Raw genomic sequence first — 6,270 nt, 5'->3', positions numbered from 1 at the left:
CTCAGGATTTTGTCGACATACTTGCTAGCATTCTCAGTCAGGTTACCCAGGCCTGACACAATAGGTCTGCCCGGGGGGGGGGGGGGTCTTTGTATCTTATGAACCTTGGGGAGGCTATAGAATGTAGCTATACGTGGTGTCCTCCCCAAAATGAATTCAAATTCCCATTTGGTTATAACAGCAGACTGTAAACCATTTTGTAGAATGGTGAGAAGTTTGGCACGAAATATAGCCGTAGGGTCCGAGGGGAGAACCCTGTAGCATGTATGGTCTGAAAACAATCTTAAGTTTTCAATAACATAGTCATCCCTATCAAGGATGACTACATTGCCCCCTTTATCCGAGGGTTTGATTACAATGTCCTGATTGCTTTGTAGGTCAAATTAGACTGAGTCAAATTAGACTGAGTTACAGTTTGTGAAAGGAGCTCAAAGTCTCGTGTAACCCTGTTAACAAACACTTGAATATTCGGACTAGTGGCAAAGGCAGGAGTAAAGGTGGAGGGGGGTCTGAAGTCGGTGAAAGGTGCCATACCTGGAACACGCTCGTTTTCCTCCAGAAGGTCAATTGCGTCTTGCAAATGCATCAGATCTTCACACGCCGCTTGCACGTCATATTAACGAAGCACACAATGGCGTTACCAACAACTTGCGCTTTTGTGGTATTGACCACGTTACCATTGGCCCCAGAAAAGGGGACTGGGACCGCATTCTACTTCAAAAAGAGAGCCGTTGGATTTATGATTTACACACTTTAAGTCCCAACGGTCTCAACGAGGGCTTTCTCTTTACCCCTTTTTTATGAGACAACTCGTACTCTGCATCACTCATTTAACTTGACTACATACTAGATTCAGTTATATAACTGGGACATGTGGCAAACATAGATCTGTTGCTCATTTTTGCCTAACATTCAGTTTTTAATTCAATAATGTGTGCCTAGCTCACTATTTTACTAACATCACATTGGTATCTAATGTCTCTTTATCCTTTGCACATTTCTATTCCTCTCTGTGACTTTAACACTTCTTTATTCCTCCCAGCAGAGCACTATAAATATTGGCCACTGGAGGGAGTGAAGATCCATCTACTCTCTTGGAAGAAGCTATCGCGAAACGTACGTCAGAGGACGTGATGACGTCACACGCCGCGCTTTCCAACATGGATGCCCACAGACTCTAGCAGACCTCATCGGGCCAAAGCTTGAGTTCCTGTTAGCTGCATACCCCACGAGGCACATACACAGGCTGACTGGAAGGATCGTGTACCCAGGGCCAGCACAGATACTGTAAGTTATCAGTGTCCTCTTTCCCTCTTTTCTGTACTCCAACCCCCCCTCTCCCCCCGTTTGTTGTAGGGGTATGTTATTGAGGGTCAGAGTCAGTGGATTACACAATCCTGTTGCTTGATTCTTTCCCCACAGGGTCAGTCTATATTGGTGTGTAGGGTACTCCCTTTCCCTATTTTCTGTCCCTGTGTGTAGTTACTAACCAGCAGGGACAGTTTGTGTGGGGTTCACACCATTACTGCTCCAGTACATTTGACCATTTATGTTTAGCAGTATATTTGTGTCAGCAGCAATTATATTTTGTGTGTATTATTGATCATCGTCGCTACTGTTTTGTCATGTACAGTATCTACACAATTCACTATTGATGTATGGTACACAGTGAGCTACTTATCACACAACTTTAGTGTCTCCTTTGGGTATACACATATTTATTTATATAGCGCTCCGGTGACGTCATACACCACAGTTAGCCCCTACTGCCTTATACCATAGGCATTGGTTTTGCGCTTCCTGTTAATCATTGTGCTCATGTTTATTGAACCATTGTTTGGTCAAACATTTTGGGAATTTGCCCAATAGCACTTAATGTATACAGTTCACTTTATTCACATTTACATTATTTGTTGGGCCGATTTTAATCCTTTGCAGCACGCTCCTAGAGGGCAACACTACTATGGTGTAATTGAATATATTTAGCCAATCACCTGCAACTGCTTATTGAGCAGTTTGTGGCAGGCCAGCCCCTCCTCTTCTAGGTATATAATCTCCTAGCAAGGTCCCCTTATTTCACTTCACTTACATGTGAGTATCTGTACTGGTATATACCAGTTTTTAATTGCACTAGGTTATACAAGCATATGCTTTGATATTTTAACCCCTTCTGGGCTTATTTCACATAACACTAGTATGCATTTAGCGTAGGGACCTGCTAAAGAGACTTACCTTGACGTGGTTAGCAGGCTTGGCATTATTTGATCAAAGGATGTATACCAAAAGTCTCCTTTTTTCTTATAGATATTTACACCATACATATATATATATATTCCCCATTGATTGCTATCCCTAAGGGAGAAGCGCAGGGATTCACTTTCTGTTTTGCACATTTGTATGGCCATTTCCTTCACTAGCTGCATGCTCTTTACATGGAGAAGCGCAGTGATTATATTTGTTTCACATTATTTGTTGGGCCGATTTTAATCCTTTGCAGCACGCTCCTAGAGGGCAACACTACTATGGTGTAATTGAATATATTTAGCCAATCACCTGCAACTGCTTATTGAGCAGTTTGTGGCAGGCCAGCCCCTCCTCTTCTAGGTATATAATCTCCTAGCAAGGTCCCCTTATTTCACTTCACTTACATGTGAATATCTGTACTGGTATATACCAGTTTTTAATTGCACTAGGTTATACAAGCATATGCTTTGATATTTTAACCCCTTCTGGGCTTATTTCACATAACACTAGTATGCATTTAGCGTAGGGACCTGCTAAAGAGACTTACCTTGACGTGGTTAGCAGGCTTGGCATTATTTGATCAAAGGATGTATACCAAAAGTCTCCTTTTTTCTTATAGATATTTACACCATACATATATATATATATTCCCCATTGATTGCTATCCCTAAGGGAGAAGCGCAGGGATTCACTTTCTGTTTTGCACATTTGTATGGCCATTTCCTTCACTAGCTGCATGCTCTTTACATGGAGAAGCGCAGTGATTATATTTGTTTTACATTATTTGTTGGGCCGATTTTAATCCTTTGCAGCACGCTCCTAGAGGGCAACACTACTATGGTGTAATTGAATATATTTAGCCAATCACCTGCAACTGCTTATTGAGCAGTTTGTGGCAGGCCAGCCCCTCCTCTTCTAGGTATATAATCTCCTAGCAAGGTCCCCTTATTTCACTTCACTTACATGTGAGTATCTGTACTGGTATATACCAGTTTTTAATTGCACTAGGTTATACAAGCATATGCTTTGATATTTTAACCCCTTCTGGGCTTATTTCACATAACACTAGTATGCATTTAGCGTAGGGACCTGCTAAAGAGACTTACCTTGACGTGGTTAGCAGGCTTGGCATTATTTGATCAAAGGATGTATACCAAAAGTCTCCTTTTTTCTTATAGATATTTACACCATACATATATATATATATTCCCCATTGATTGCTATCCCTAAGGGAGAAGCGCAGGGATTCACTTTCTGTTTTGCACATTTGTATGGCCATTTCCTTCACTAGCTGCATGCTCTTTACATGGAGAAGCGCAGTGATTATATTTGTTTTACATCACTTTATTCACCATTTATTCTGGTACCAATTTTTAATTAATATTTAATAAAGCATTTTCTAAAACTACACCAAGGTTGGTTCAGATCAATTCTGTGTTGTTGCTTTTTATCAGGGTGACCTCCCTCTTCAGATTTTGAGTGCATCAATAGGGCCTTATCTGTATGCATTGTGTCTTTACATCGTACAGTGTTCTTCGTGTTCCTATATATATATATAGTTGCATGATGAAGCAACTGTACAAATTCATGGGTGAAGGGTGGGTATCGGGCCAGTGTGGCTTAACCCCTTAATTACCTTTGCAGTTATTATCCGATAAGGTGTTTAAGGGGTTAATTGATATCTGAATGTACTTGCAATGTATTGGCTTTGTATTTGCTATGTATTTTGTGGGCAAGACAAGGATGTTGCTGGCGACGGAGACTTCTTATTGATGAGGTCAGTAGTACTTTATTTATTTGAATATGCTAGTTAATGTTTTTAATAATGGGCAATGAATCTATTATCCATATCTGGATAATAGTTATTTTGCACATTATTGTACTGTAGGTGTTGGGGGGGGGGGGGGTGTATGTATTGAATGTATAGGCCAGGTTTATTTTTTTTACATTCAGGGTTTGTTCGGTGGTTCTGCGTGGGACCTCTGGAGACCACCTGCGGGTCTCCTTGGGTATCTCACGGGTATCAGGCTGGTGGTTCCACGGGTGACACATGCGAGGATGAAGCGGTGGCCTCACATCTGTGGGGGCACCGCGTAACCCATAGTCTGCGGGGATGAAGCCGGTGGCCTCACATCTGTGGGGGCACCGCGACCCATAGGTGCGGGGATGAAGCTGTGTGGTCCCACCTCTGTGGGGGCACCGCGGACCCGTAGTGAGCACTCGTGAGTTCCCCAGACCCCTGTGGGAACCACCCGAGGCCCCGCAGACACCTGTGGGTCTGACCCGGGGCTCCCAGACATCCTTGGGTATACCGTGGGGACCCAATTGTGGCCCACGGTGTACCCAAGGAGACCAACTGGGGGCCATGGTGCTGGCGGGACCCACCTGGTTTGAACCTGTTTGAAAAGGGCTGCTGGTAACCTGTAGGTCTGTCAGGTGCCCCACCAGCCCACCGGGGACTCGCGTGGGGCTGCGTTATGAACCCTGTTTGTAAAAGGATAAATCTTCTATTTATAGGGGGGCACAGGGGGTGGGTAATGTATTTAATAAATATAATGATGCTTATTGTGGGGCTGTGTATTGTTTTAATTGTGGATACTGGGGGTGGGGGGGGTATTTTCCCAACGGTATGTGGGTAGGCCTCCCTTGTGGGTAGTGGGTGAGGGTGGTTAGGCCTCATGGGGTGGGGGGTTAGTGTGGGAGGGTATGTAGGTGTCCCGAGTGGTGGGTGAGGGTGGGTTAACCCCTTAATGACTGTAGCGGTTAATAACCGCTATGGTGATTAAGGGTTTAGGGGACATTACTTTGGATGTTTTAATTTTTGTGTCTGTTTTGCAGCAGCGGAGGGGCCACGGGCAGGATGGGGGGGTGGAGGGAGGGTGCAACGGTATGTGGGTAGGCCTCCCTTGTGGGTAGTGGGTGAGGGTGGTTAGGCCTCACGGGGCGGGCCATTGGCAGTGAGGCGCTGCATTATACTGTATGCACATCGGGATCCCCCTCCCCTTCCCCACATTTACATAAACTGCACTCACAGGAACACAGGCAAGGAGATTTAACAGACACATTAGGGGGAGGGGGCCTTACACAGATTACAGTCAAGGCAGGGAGATTTAACAGACCCATTAGGGGGAGGGGGCCTTACACAGATCACAGTCAAGGCAGGGAGATTTAACAGACAAATTAGGGGGAGGGGGCCTTACACAGGTTACAGTCAAGGCAGGGAGATTTAACAGACAAATTAGGGGGAGGGGGCCTTACACAGATTACAGTCAAGGAGGTGGGGTTATAACCAAAAGGGAACAGTTATGTTAAAAATATGTATTTAATGTATTTATTGTTGTTTATGTATTTTAAATACACAGGGGGTGTACTGTATGTTGTTTATTGCAATGTTTATTGGGGGCAAATATCCCCAATAAACATGCTATTCTGCCTTAACCCTTCATTGCCTTAGCGGCTATCAGCTATGGTAATGAAGCAGCATTTCTGTATTTTAATAATATTGTGCAGGAGCAGGGGGTCCCCTGAGCTTTGATTTGTGGCTCAGGGAACCCCCTGCTCACATTACAATATTATTAAAAATACATTCATGCTGCTTCGTTACCATAGCACATAGCCGCAAAGGGAAGGAATAAGTGTTTATTGCTATGGGTGTTTTATTCATACTGTAGATGTGCAGAGGGTCTCCGGAGCGGATCATGGGAATAAGTGCTTTAGACATAAACATAACATTAAGGAAGAGGAGTCCCTGCCCCGAGGAGCTACAATCTAATTGGTAGGTAGGGAGAACGTACAGAGACCATAGGAGGGAGTTCTGGTAAGTGCATCTGCAGGGGGCCAAGCCAGATGTATCATGTGTTCAGAATATCTACAGTGCTATTCATATGCTTCTTTAAGCAAGTGTGTCTTAAGGTGGGTCTTAAAGGTGGATAGAGAGGGTGCTAGTCGGGTACTGAGGGGAAGGGCATTCCAGAGGTGTGGGGCAGTCAGTGAAAAAGATTTAAGACGGGAGAGGGCTTTAAATAC

This window comes from Ascaphus truei, chromosome 2, assembly GCF_040206685.1.
Source record: "Ascaphus truei isolate aAscTru1 chromosome 2, aAscTru1.hap1, whole genome shotgun sequence".
In the NCBI taxonomy this organism is placed as follows: Eukaryota; Metazoa; Chordata; class Amphibia; order Anura; family Ascaphidae; genus Ascaphus; species Ascaphus truei.
Note: the sequence above shows the minus strand (reverse complement) of the source record.